Here is a 14975-nt window from a genome sequence, read left to right on the forward strand (position 1 = left end):
TTAAATCTCTCGGCTGGCCTGGGAACGCCTCAGCATCCCCCCTGAAGAGCTGGTAGAGGTGGCTGGGGAGAGAGAGGTCTGGGTATCTGTCCTGAAGTTGCTACCCCCACAACCCGGATCCCGGACAAGCGGGTGGTGAGGGATGGATGGATGGATGGATAGTTTGAGCTTCCCATATGTACATAAATGATTAGGATCATTTTATTTGTAATTTATACAAATATAGGTATATAGGAATCCTTTGGTTTTCCATATTCAATTGCGCTCTCCTACGAGACACACATACAGTGCCTTCTGTCACGGATCAACCCCAGGGATCCCTGACTGACGTCAGGAAGACCATGCCTCCGGGGATTCCTTGATCCTACCTTCTCCGTTTTAACAAGCTGTCAGCTTTACGCAGCTATACCGGGTTGTCCGGTTTCTCCGGTTTTCATTGCAACCACCTACCGCAAGCTGTTGCAGGTCATTTCTAAATTAGGGAGACTATTTTAGCCATCGGATCTTGCACCCTGATGTGAGATCTTCTAGAGTTTTCTCTGAGTTCGAGCGTTTTCCTGTTTCTGCCTCTCCGTGTTTCCTGACCGTTGTTCTGCCGTTTTGACCCCGAGTTTCTGTTCAGCCCCTTCGATGCCTGATGTGAATCGCCTGACCCCCTCTGTACCCTGACTACGAGACCTGCCCAGCCCCCAAGATCGACTCCGCACATCGCCCGACCCCAGCCTGCCCCACGACAATGATCCAGTCCGCTCCTTTGGTTTATTTTGAGCGATATGTTTGCCAGTAAAACAATCTGGACTACTGACAACCTTCATTTGTTATTAAAGTCACTTTGCATCTGATTCTGCAACAGCATCCTCTTTTCCCCAACTAAAACCCTTACAGCCCTCCACAATTATTGGCACCCGTCATAAAGACTTGTTAAAAGGGTTAGAAAAAAATCACCTTTTGGTGAAGTAGTTTCATGTCACACTGAAAAAGTGAGAAAAATCCATCCTCCATCCATCCATTTTCTGACACCGCTCAATCCCAACTGGGGTTGCAGGGGGGACCGGAGCCTATCCCGGGAACAATGGGCGCAGGCGGGAACCAACCCTGGGCAGTTGCCAACACACCGCAGGGCGAAAATCCAACCTTTCATCAAAATAAATTTAATCAAAGAAAAAGAAATCTATCATCAAGAAATAATTATCCCCTCCTGGAGCCGACACCTTATCGTGGTGGAGGGATTTGCGTGTTTCAGTGATCCCAGGAGCTAAGTTGCCCGGGGCTTTATGCCCCTGGTAGGGTCACCCAAGGCAAACAGGTCCTAGGTGAGGATCCAGATGAAGTGCAGCTCAAAAGACCCCTTATGAAGAAAAACAATATGGAAACACGTTTTCCCTTGCCCGGATGCGGGTCACCGAGACCCCCCCCTGTAGCCAGGCCTGGGGGTGGGGCTTGATGGCGAGCGCCTGGTGGCCAGGCCTATACCCATGGGGCCTGGTCGGACACAGCCCGAACAAGGCACGTGGGTCCCCCCTCCAATGGGCTCACCACCCATAGGAGGGGCCATAGGGGTCGGGTGCGTTGTGAGCTGGGCAGTGGCCAAAGGCGGGGACCTTGGCGGTCCGATCCTCGGCTGCAGAAGCTAGCTCTTGGGACATGGAATGTCACATCTCTGATGGGGAAGGAGCCTGAGCTGGTGCGCGAGGTTGTGAAGTTCCGGCTAGATATAGTCGGGGTCACCTCGACGCACGGCTTGGGCTCTGGAACCAGTCTCCTCGAAGGGGGTTGGACCCTCTTCCACTCTGGAGTTGCCTGCGGGGAGCGGCGCCGAGTGGGGGTGGGCGTACTTATTGCCCCCTGGCTGGGCACCTGTACATTGGGGTTTACCGCAGTGGACGAGAGGGTAGCCTCCCTTTGCTTTCGGGTGGGGGGACGGGTTCTGATTGTAGTTTGTGCTTATGCGCCGATTATGTGCAGTTCAGAGTACCCACCCTTTTTAGAGTCCCTGGAAGGGGTGTTGGAGAGCACTCATTCTGGGGACTCTCTTGTTCTGCTGCTCATGTGGGCAATGACAGTGAGACCTGGCGTGATTGGGAGGAACGGCCCCCCCGATCTGAACCTGAGTGGTGTTCTGTTGTTGGACTTCTGTGCTTGTCACGGATTGTCCATTATGAACACCATGTTCAAGCATAAGGGTGTTCATATGTGCACTTGGCACCAGGACACCCTAGGCCGCAGTTCGATGATCGACTTTGTAGTCGTGTCATCGGACTTGCGGCCACATGTCTTGGACACTCGGGTGAAGAGAGGGGCGGAGCTGTCAATTGATCACTACCTGGTGGTGGGTTGGCTCCGCTGGTGGGGGAGGAAGCCGGCCAGGCCTGGCAGGCCCAAGCGTATAGTGCGGGTCTGCTGGGAACGTCTGGCAGAATCCCCTGTCAGGAGGAGTTTCAACTCCTACCTCCTGCAGAACTTCTCCCATGTCCCGGGGGAGGCGGGGGACATTGAGTCCGAATGGGCCATGTTCCACGCCTCCATTGTGGAGGCGGCTGACCAGAGCTGTGGCTGTAAGGTGGTCGGTGCCTGTCGCGGCGGCAATCCGCGAACCCGCTGGTGGACACCAGTGGTGAGGGATGCCGTCAAGCTGAAGAAGGAGTCCTATCGGGCCTTTTTAGCCTGTGGGACTCCAGAGGCAGCTGACAGGTACCGGCAGGCCAAGCAGGATGCGGCTTCGGCGGTCGCTGAGGCAAAAACTCGGGTTTGGGAGGAGTTTGGTGAGGCCATGGAAAACGACTTCCGGACGGCTTCGAGGCGATTCTGGTCCACCATCCGGCGGCTCCAGGCAGGAAAGCGGTGCAACATCAACACTGTTTATGGTGGGGATGGGGTGCTGCTGACCTCAACCCGGGACATTTTGGGTCGGTAGAGGGAGTACTTCGAAGACCTCCTCAATCCCACCGACACGCCTTCCAATGTGGAAGCAGAGTATGGGGACTTGGGTGTGGACTCCCCTATCTCGGGGGCGGAGGTTACTGAGGTGGTTAAAAAGCTCCTCGGTGGCCGAGCCCCAGGGGTGGATGAGATCCGCCCGGAGTTCCTGTCCTGTGGGGGGTGCTCCGGGAGTATGGTGTGCCAGGCTACCTTTTAAGGGCTGTTCGGTCCCTGTATGACCAGTGCCAGAGTCTGGTCCGCATGGGCGGCAATAAGTCGGACTTGTTTCCGGTGAGGGTTGGACTCCGTCAGGGCTGCCCTTTGTCACCAATTCTGTTCATAGTTTTTATGGACAGAATTTCTAGGCGCAGCCAGGGCGTTGAGGGTGTCCGGTTTGGTGACCTCAGGATTAGGTCTCTGCTTTTTGCAGATGATGTGGTCCTGTTGGCCTCATCGGACCGTGACCTTCAGCTCTCGCTGGGACAGTTCGCAGCCGAGTGTGAAGCGGCTGGGATGAGAATCAGCACCTCCAAATCCGAGACCATGGTCCTCAGCCGGAAAAGGGTAGAATGCTCTCTCGGGTCGGGGATGGGGTTCTTCCCCAAGTGGAGGAGTTTAAGTATCTCGGGGTCTTGTTCACGAGTGGGGGGATGATGGAGCGGGAGATCGACAGGCGGATCGGTGCGGCGTCCGCAGTGATGCGGGCACTGCATCGGTCTGTCATGGTGAAGAAGGAGCTGAGCCAAAACGCAAAGCTCTTGATTTACCAGTCGATCTACGTACCTACCCTCACCTATGGTCACAAGCTGTGGGTAGTGACCGAAAGAACGAGATCGCAAGTGCAAGCGGCCGAAATGAGTTTCCTCCGCAGGGTGGCTGGGCTCTCCCTTAGAAATAGGGTAAGGAGCTTGGTCATTCGGGAGGGACTCAGAGTAGAGCCGCTGCTCCTCCGCATTGAGAGGAGTCAGATGAGGTGGCTCGGGCATCTGATTAGGATGCCTCCTGGACGCCTCCCTGGTGAGGTGTTCCGGGCATGTCCCACTGGGAGGAGGCCCCGGGGAAGACCCAGGACACGCTGGAGGGACTATGTCTCTCAGCTGGCCTGGGAACGCCTTGGGATTCCCCCAGAGTAGCTGGATGAAGTGGCCGGGGAGAGGGAAGTCTGGGTTTCCCGGCTGAGGCTGCTGCCCCCGTGACCCGACCTCGGATAAGCGGGAGTTAATGGATGGATGGATTGAAATAATTATTTTTAACAAAAACGGATTGGCACCTCTGGTAATTATAGTCAACACAATGTAACTGAAGCATGTTTCCCATGTAAATCATACATCTTTGAGTTGATTGGAGTGTGTAGGGACATTCAAGCATGATTAACTGGGGTACAATGTTGAGGTGACACAAAAGCCAAATCCCCTTAGTCATCCATCAACATGTGAAAGATAAGAGAACACACAAACTAAATGAGGAAAAATTGTGTTGACCTTCATAAATCAGGGAATGGGTATTAAAAAAATCACCACTTGCCTGAAAAAACCCATATCAACTGTTCGGGCAATAATAAAAAAGTGGGCAACGACTGGAACTGTTACAACCTGCCTGGAAGAGGAGCCAAGTTTATTTTGCCCCCACGTACAGTGAGGAGGATCATAAGAGAGGCCAAAAAAATCCCCAAGAATCATTGTTGGAGAATTACAAGACAAAGTAAACTCTTGGGGTTACCATGTCTCCAAAACCACCATCTGACCACCTTTATGCTAACAGATTATTTGGAAGGTATGCCCAAAAGAAGCCTTGTCTGTCAGTTAACCACAAATGTAAGCACCTGGAGTTTGTGAATTGCTACTACAACTTTGATTGGAACCATGTTCTATAGTCTGATGAAATAAAAATGGAGCTTTTTGGCAATAAACAGTCAAGGTGGGTTTGGTGTAAGAAGAAGGATGGCTAGAATGAAAAGAACCTACTGTAAAATATGGTGGAGGTTCTGTGATGTTGTGGGGCTGTTGTTACTAAAACTCTTTGCCTTGGAGTCACAGTTGGATTATCACATTTTTCCCATTTGCACCATGCCCTGCTGTAACAGTAGCTATAGCTAGGTAGATAGACAGAAAAAACACTGCCAATAATGTGGGGTTTCCCATTGCGCTGGAAGTTATATTAGTAATGCAAGGATGTGGGCCACGTTTTTCCTCTTGGTATTTTTAAATTTTTCTTAGTGATTTTGGGAACATTTCATGATTTGATTAAAGGAGAAAGCAATGATAATTTCTCTGAACAGAGCAAAATATGATATTCAAAAGGTAATGGACTGCATATAAATATCTAACAATTAGTGTCTAGGGTGCTTGCAAAGGGGTGGAAAATTTCTGGAAACTTTCCAGAAACATTCCAGAAACTGGGGAATTTTGGAAATATTCCAAGCTGGAAACTTTCCAGGGGAATTAACTGGAATATATGGAAATTAACGGGAAAATTCCCAGAATTTTACAACCCAAGTCTAGACTACCAAAATGGGTGGGATTATCATCCAAATTAGTTAATAAATAACTCTATTTGCAATGGGTATTCACTGGGTTAAACCTGGCAGACAACCTGGAAAGTATGCCATATCTCACTGAACATGATTTTCAAAGTCTGAATGATGGTAACTGACGTCTGCTTGTAGTAGCTCAGTGTGTCAACATTACTACACAATGTTTAACATTCCTTCAAGGTAGAATTTCTAGCTCTTATATTCCTTAGTTGTCTTCTGAGCTCATTACTGAAAATGAAACCACAACCATTCCATCTGTCTTCAGCAACCACTCATACAAATACAATAATAATTATCCTGAAGGAATATCAACATACTACAATAAAAACAGATTCTGGAAAATTTCACCATCACACATAGAGCTGGATTTGAGTATACAACTTTGGAGCTTGGAAATGCCAAGACACTGTATTATGCTTCAAAGCTGAAACGATTAGAGGAATTTAAGTGTGTTGATTGTGATTGGCATGAAAAGATGAAAAGTGCTTAACTGAATAACCTTACTGTATTTATACTGTAGGTAACAGCACATTTTTATTAAAATTCCAACTTGTCTCCAACTTGTCTTCTGATGCCATGTTTTGCCATGATGTTGCAAACAACGTTCCACTGTATCTGCGTGACTGCACCAAAATTTTTCTCCTATGTTTAATTGGTGTAACTCCACATTAATTACTACCCTGTATGCAAATTAATGCCTGTCAATGGCTCTTAGATGTTTTTGTTTTTCATCATGACCCTCGTCAGCTATTCCAATAATCCAATGTTCTTCCAACCAATAGGACAAACGTTTTTGTTCTTATAAGACAAAGCATATACTTCACCATGGCTTTTGTGGTTAGCTAACGTTAAAGGGCTGCATACACAGTACTTGGCAGTATTCTGTAATGTTTTATTTACATTTAATGGAAATATTTAGAAGCAGCCATTCAACTAATGAGAAAAGTTTTTCGTCATCTTACAGTGGTCTTAAAATGTGGGGTGAAATATGTCCTAAAATGAAGTGCTATACAAGCATAATTTACTCAATGAAATTGAGGAAATATCACATGTGAAGGGGGTGGCATGGTGGTGCAGTGGTTAGCACTGTCTTCTCAGGCCTTTGGGACCTGGCTTCAAGTCTCCATTAGAGTTCCGTGTGTGGAGTTTGCATGTTCTCCCTGTGTGGTTGTGGTGTTTCCTCTGCATACTCCGGTTTCCCCCCACAGTCCGAAAACATGCTGAGGCTAATTGGAGTTGTACCATAGGTGTGCATGTGCAAGTGAATAGTGTGTGGTGTGTGAGTGTATGGTGTGTGATTGTGCCCCACATTGGGTTGGTGCCCCATCCTGGGTTGTTTCCTGCCTTATGCCTGTAGCCCCCAGGATAGGCTCTAGACTTTCTACCACACTGAACAGAACAAGCAGAATCAAAAAATGGATGGATGGGTGGATCACATGAAATCCAGCACAATATCAACAGAACGAGAGTCAACAGCACCTCATTTTGATCATTCTTAATATAAACTAGGGCTGGGAAATTTATCATATTAACATATAGCACTAATTTTAAAGTCATATTGCATTATTCCTTCTTTGATCAAAGTAATGCACACAGGATTTTAAATCCCAATTGGGAGAACACTATGAGCAAAGATTTTTAATAGAGAGAGAGAGAAAATTTTTAATAGAGACCTTCATGAGTTATGACATTGCACAGAATGCCAGAATTTAAAGCTAAAATCAAAACATTCAGTTAGTATCTCACTGAAAAGGTGGTGTTACCTGATTTATTTCATTTTTAAAAACTGCCAGACAGAGACAAACATGGGATAAAAATATTTTAATTTGCAGTATTTTTTATTATTTAAGGCTTATTCCTTAAAATTTTAAGATCTTCCATGTTATTAAGTGCACTTTCAGTGGTTGTGAGGCTTCTGTTTTTAGAGCCATTTGCCAAATAGGTTTTAGATTTTAGATCGATCATGTGGTCAGAATTAAATAGTGCATCAATCCGCCTTTGAAGTACCTCTGATCACTTTTTAAGCCTAGGCCCGAGTATTTTAGCCCCGATGGCAGCCTTCCTTCCTTTCCACAAAAAGTCGAGCCCCAGGTAAACTTGACTTAGCCCCTGATCTTTTCAACAGCTAAAAACGCCACTGCCTGTGATTGTATGTACATGTGGTATGAAAAGCACTGAAATTCAGCTTTGACTTCTTGCAAGTAGTATTTTTGTTGGAAATGAAAAATATGTACAAGTTTAAGTTGTAAAAGTTACACTGAAATATAATATGGGTTTTTTGTAGGGCTGTCAATAGATTCAAATATTTAATCGTGATTAATCGCAAATTAAATGATAAATTTATTCAACATTCAACATTTACCATTAAGGGATTTTTTTCAAGTGTTAATATTCTTATCAATATTAGAGTTGGCAAGGCATGATTGCTTTTTGCAAATGTATGCATTTATTGGAAATCAATTACCAACAATAAACAACAACAAATATTGTCCAAAGGTCCCCAGAAACCCTTCATCACTTAAGAAAAACTCAAGCCCAACAACAGATCAGCACGTTGACCTGCTAAATATTACATATTACTTAGTCATATAACTAAGTATAGGTCAGAGGTCAGCAACCTTTTTAAAACAAAAAGCCATTTTATCCTAAATGTCTGACCCAAGATTTACAAAGAGCCCCAATGGATAGAGAAGAGGGTTTGAGATACGATTTTTAATGCGATATCGGTATATATGCATTTAACACAAAAACAAAACTTCAAGTACTTACAAAAAATAAAGAAAAACTATTTCGGGGGGGGGGGGGGGGTTTCTCAGTTTTAAATCACTTGGACGCGTAACAGCATAAAGGTGACTAACATCACAATATTGTTCAGTTCTGTAGCGACAGTCTTCACCCTCACCCAAGCTCGTTTGACTCTGCAGTTGTCTGCCCTTCACTCTCCACTTCACTACTTGTAACTGACCGAGTAGTGCAAAATGTCCTCACCACTACAAACTCAGCCGGCTATAATATGTAAATCGGAGAAAATATAATAATTTCATGAAGATCTGGGAAGGCGTGGTATATCAAAGAATTACGAATCCCAATAAACTTAATAAGCCTACATCCAATCTTGGACATTGAAGGAAACTCCGGAAAGCATACCATTTGACCGGAGACATACTCTCATAGAGAATGACTTTGAGGAAGATGTAAATTATGCAGTTAAGACATCACAGAAGCCTCATTCACATATAGCTAAAGAAATACCTAAATGAAAAATAATAAAAATACTTAACCCAAAAATAAATTATTTATATTTACGAAAGTATTATCATAATATGTTAAGACATGAAAAAGTTCATGTCATTATTTTTCCCAAGCTGCCAACACGTGTTAATGGCTTCAAAAAAATTTGTCACGTTATAATGAATTCCCGTTGACATTCTATTATCGCGTTAACTTTAACAGCCCTAGTTTTTTAACATTATTAACTTTTAGGAACATTAAAAATTATGTAATTTATTGCTCTCATTTGATGACTTTTTTAACCATTTATCAGAAATAGGTCAAGGAATGGAAAATGAGATAAAATAAAAAAAGACAAAACTTCATTACATGTAACCCACTACAAACAATTAATTTGAATGGTAAGATGTACTTTTTTGCTCAGTTGTTGTTAGTTTTTTCTCATCTCCATTACTCATGATGAAATGTTTTTCTTTATTACAAAATGATATGGTAATATAACAAAACTGATAAACTACCCCAGACGCAAAATCGACGGTTTAAACAATGAAGCTGTATAATTTGAGTCTATCTAAAACTAATTTTTAAATCTGAGAAATTTGATATGTGATAGTAATGAGTTGGTGAGAATGACCCATATACATTGCTTTGTGTTAATTGTACAGTAATTTAGGGATTCAATGTGTAAATTTCGATGATTGTTAGTTTTATCTTAGGTGTGATTAATTAGTTAATTTTCAAAAATTGATTCCCAGCCATCATAATGACACATTTATAGGACCCATCAACTTGTCTAGCCAGAAACATAGTAACTGCTTGGCTACAGCTGCATTACCTCATTTATGAACAGAGCCATTTCAAAGGTGGCTTCATTTATTTTATAAGAGTTTGAAGACGTAAGTCTCTTAGCTGACTGCTCTATTAGAGGCACCCACAATTAAGACAAAGCTTTTATGATGGATCATTGCCGCAGTTCTTGCTATGTCTATGACATGGCACTACAAAACTCAATTAAGCAGATGGGTGGAACTGATATGTATATTAGGTGCATGTGATGAAAGTGAATTTTAACTCTTCGGTTATCACCAGCATACTTTTTCTGCAAATTTTTCATTTCTTTTATTAGACTTGAATGTATTTTTTCTTTTGTATTTTGCTTGTTTTTCATCTCATAATATTACCCTCCATCTTGTACATGCACCATTGTTTGCACCTTACTTTCCACTTGGGGATTCATAAAGTCCATCCATCCATCGCAAGTTTCAAACAAGTCTGCATTCCATTTTCACCTACACTACTTGTCACCATTTTAAGAGCCACCCAAGAGTTTAAGAAAGGCATTGTGAAGACCCATTCCTTTAGTGTAAATATTGCTGTAAAAGAATGTTAAACATTAAATATCAGAAAAGAACAGAACAAAACTGATAATTCTCAGTACATTCTGGAATGTATGATGCTAAAATAGAAAAAAAGGCATTGTGACAGTTTGTAGGTCACTATAAATTCATTTCACTCATCAAGATTTTCAATTAAACCCACTATTATTATCTCCAGAGATCATGTTATTCAGTTCATTTTTGAGAGAGATCAAACTGCAGCCATAGTTTCAGAGAGGCAGCAACAATGATTAATAAATTGATTAAGAGCATATTAGTGAAAGTTTCCTCAGTAAATAAATTAATATTAGAATGAGTGGGGCATTCCTTTTATTCTCTGCAGCATTCTGCATGTGTGTGTTTTCAAATGGTTTTGTTATTCATGTAAATGCTGTATTTTATTATTGCATAATAATCATTCAATTCTTACTGTCAATGGTGCCTTTAAAAATAAAAGTTATGCCACAGTATCTGCTTTGTCTTAAAAATGAAATGTTGTGAGTGATTCTGTCATGGCACATTGTATTATTGTACAATGTTGTGCCTGTAAACCTGGCCAATTTATCTCTAATTTGACAGTGATAAAGAGGAAACCAGGAACTGGGGAGAAAACACATACTTTTTCAACAGTGTTGTAATTTTGGTCGAGATACACTGATGAGTCAATGGTGTTTCCTGTTGAATTGCCAGTGAATAACAGTTTACTTCATTCTTTAACTCTGAGGGTAAAAAGGGCATGTTACAATTTGACAATGCGATGAAACTGACTTTCTTGGGACAGGTAACACATTTATAAAATTCGAAGGTTCATTTTGCAGGTGTGATCATGTAAGAATGGCATAAGGATAATATTGTGTATTATAAGGATTCTGTCACATTCATATTTTGGTCCTTTAAGTTTCAGTTTCATACAAGAAAACTTTCCAGCATATGTTGTGTATTATGGGGGTTGGGCAGATAAGTAGAACAAGCTTCAGAAAATAGGCTTTTCTTAGTAATGCTACATACATCATTTTACAAATGCATTTATCTACACATATATAGCAATTATCAAATTAAAAAGTCAAGATACATGGAATGGGATGTTTTGAGGTGTAGTGAAATGGAAAAACTAGCTTTTAGGTACAAACAGGAGCATAAGGAATGGATTTTGGTTGAAACTATGTAAGACCACTGTCAAAGGCTACACTGCCTTAAAAATGTTAAATACCATTACTATTATTCATACAAAAGGAAATACTGCATGCTGCTTAATATGAGTTCATGACTCTTTTAAATTGGCAAGTTCCCTTTTTGGTTCCCCAGACTGGAGTGAAGAATGATCTCCCATGAGACCAGCAGCTTACATTTCTGCTATTGATTAACTTATATATTCTCCATTTCCTCTGATTTACTCATTGCTAACGGATTGAAGGAGAAGACTTACATGAGTGAAATCAAATCTATTATCGATAATCACAACTAGGGCATGCCAGATGTTGTGGAATTCATTATTATGTCGATAAAAAATATAAATTATTGAAAATATTTTTGTTCTATTCATATGCACCTTGATGTAAACAAAATGTTATAATGCAATTTTTCACCTGAAAAATGCATTGTAGAAAGTGTGTACATTAGCAGAGGACTTCATGGCAGAATGCAGCAGACCGTAGTGAAAGACAAGATATAGCATGTTGAAATAATCAAATGTGATAGTTCACCTTAAGTCTTGCCAATATGTCAGTGTTTTTGGGATCCAAGTAGCATTTCCACAATTGCAACATGATTAACGCTCCTTGAGAGCTCTGGCATGCCACTATGGATTATGAGTTAATTGACTGTTCGTTAAAAAATAAGAGGGGGATCAGAATTCTTTTTGCTGTCCAGTTTGAAGGAGATGTGAGTTGGCAGCAGTAAAAAATCCTTTAAGATTAATGTTGTGAGGGGGTCAGGGTGGGTTGGGTATGGGGGTGCACTGGGTGGGGGGTGTCTGATAGCCCTTGCAATGGATGCTGTCCTCCTGGGTGGGCCGCTTGGTCTTGGATGTCACTTTGCTACTTAATCTTGTGTAACTGAAGCAGGCTGACGTGCTTGGCGAGCCACTCTGTGTGGCTTTGTACAGATATCAACTGAACAGACAGATGAAGGAGCATTTTACTACTCATTCTTTCTATGCCTCTTTCATCCTTTATAAGCTGAAAGCAGATTTATTGCATTGTCATTCAGTCATATAATTGTTAGTAATATAACTAGTCAAATCCCAAGTGCCAAAAAAAAAAACTTTTTCAAGTATTAATTCTTTTAAGTGGACTGCTATTAGTGTCATTGAATAGGGTATTTTTTTCAATCAATGCAGTCTTCCTGGTAGCAGCTAACACCCACCCTCCCGGTTCACCCCGTGTAGATAAAGGAATGGGCAGTAACCACTGATCACAGCATCCAAAGACTTTTAGGTATCTTATGCTAACAAGGAATTCCCAGATAGATTACTGCTTAAATTCAAATGAGCAGCTGTTCTCCATCTCTCAGGCTTCTGTGTGACCGGCAAATGGCTGTTTGTGAAAATCTCCACGTGATAATAAAATGTGACAATGTACAGTGCAACTGTCATTATAGGAGAAAATGAATGGCCCTTCATAGTGATAGAGTCTAATTCAATTACATAAGTTAAATGTTCCCTAAAAAGGTAATAGAAACAGTAAAAAAAAAAAAAAAAAGTTAATTTGTTCATTTTAAAGTGAGACATTTTGATACACCCTTTCACCTTGACCAGGATAAATATTTGGAAGATCGATCAATGGATTGTTAGATGCAGATAATTTAAAAAGATCCAAATAGAGGTTTTATTCTAATTTAGTTATAATTACATTTATTTACAAATTGTTACAGGTACCATCAGTAATGTTCAGTAGTACATGGTTAAATATGAAATACTTTACTTGGGATAATTCCTTGATAACTGTGTTTCTATCCTGAAACCCATTTATCATCTGAATCTATGATGTTTTTTTTTTACAAAGTTAATTCCATCTGACATGAAGTTTTATATTATATTCATATTAATTATTATTGATGCTTCCGGTCTAGAATCTGACTAAGTATAGTGCCCCTCTAACTTAATTGCAGGTGATGCAACACCACAGATTTGGAAAAACACAGATGGTTATCCTGGAAAGAACTTGCTTGTATACTTTAGCGTGGAACTAAATGGCTATTTCACTTCACACTTAAAACATTTGTTTTTTGTACTAAACATGCCCACATAGTGTCGTCACAACAAGCACTTTCCACTGTAAATTGTTTGGACTGAATGAATCGTCCACCTCCTACTTCTGGCTCAAAATCTATAAAGAAAATATTTAAAGTCTAATATTTTTCAGATTTAAAGGGTTGTTAATGACGTATCATTTAATTGAATTCATTTATTAATTGTTTTTATTCTAAAGTATGCTTATTAATATTTGTCTATAGGCTTAAAAATGTTATTGAATAACTGGTCTCATTTTATTTTGTACCCAATTACCTATTGCACACATCCAATCTGAAAAGCATAATGCCGACCATGACATTAATTATGTTGAGCTTTTGTCAGCTTAGTAACACAAGGTTCAGTCCCTTCTGGACAAAATGCCTTTTTTCCTCCATTAGAATTACCGGAAACTGCAATGAATTTCAGAGAAACCTCCCAGACAGCTGACATCTCATTGCAGTTCATTGACTTCCTCTGCTGTGTTTCTCTGTTTGTTTGCCATCGGGATTTTGTGTAAATACAGGAAAAAGTTTACGGAATGCGGAACCACCAAGATAAAAAGGTCCCCAATCTCATTGGCCAACGGCTTTATTTTTCTTAATGAAGAGGCTAGTTTTCTTTTCATCAGAAACTGTGTGCTATCAGTAATGTTGTTGTTGTTTTGATATGCTGACGACTCGAGCAACAGAGTATCTGTCGGTGAATCATTGGGGGGGGCACAGTGTATCTGTCGGTGAATCACTGGGGGTGGGGGGGGGGGGTACAGCTGTTTGGTGCTGGAAAAACAATTCCAAAGGAAAAGCCTCCCATAGTACAAGTAAAATAAAAAGGAAATTAGAAATCACCCAATTAACGTGAACACTACACCAAGTGATAATATGTTTTAATTTGACAATTATTAGTTAATTAGGCGGCACTTTGTAAATCCTGTGGAATGCTTGAACATTAACTTATCACTCCAATTTAGTATGTTTTCAACAAGTAACATTTAAATATAAAATGACTACTAAAGTGACTGCTTATGTCTCATATCCTGAGATTATAGTATTATGAGATTATGTATTTTGTTAAATGTTTTCTCTTACGATGGAAAGTCTGTGAGTATTACTAGAAAAAAATGCATGACTAGTCAAACTCTTCAGTTGCCAGAAGTATAATTCAGGCAGGTGATTCACAATGCAGTGTACTGCAAATACAATAATCCACCTAAATGTCTACATGTTTATAATGGGATGCAGCTGAAAAAAAAGATTGGCATAAATATATATCATCACTGTATACCATCAACATGGAAACAGTTAGGGAATAAAGGAAAACATAAATAGACATGAAGGCATATTGAGAATTTACTCTCTGAAAATAATTCATAATGCTCAGCCATTGTCGCTTTCTGTAATTTCACACAAAGTGTCTGTCACCTCTAGGTGTTACTTGGTGTTTATTTAACAAGAGGTGTCTGTTGACACCCATAGGAAATACCTTAAACCAAAGCAGAATCTTTTGGTTCGTTTCCTAGTGTCTTCATCAACAAAACACAAACAAAAAGTACAAACACGAGGAGCCTGCAGCCGACCCGGTCAGCCCTGCATGACTCTGCTCAAAGATAAACTGAAGATGCGGAGCCATTTGTTTGTTTTCAGTTCCCTGAATCGCAAGCGTCTCTTCGAGGTACAGTACCGTGGCT

This window comes from Paramormyrops kingsleyae, chromosome 7 (genome assembly GCF_048594095.1).
Source record: "Paramormyrops kingsleyae isolate MSU_618 chromosome 7, PKINGS_0.4, whole genome shotgun sequence".
In the NCBI taxonomy this organism is placed as follows: Eukaryota; Metazoa; Chordata; class Actinopteri; order Osteoglossiformes; family Mormyridae; genus Paramormyrops; species Paramormyrops kingsleyae.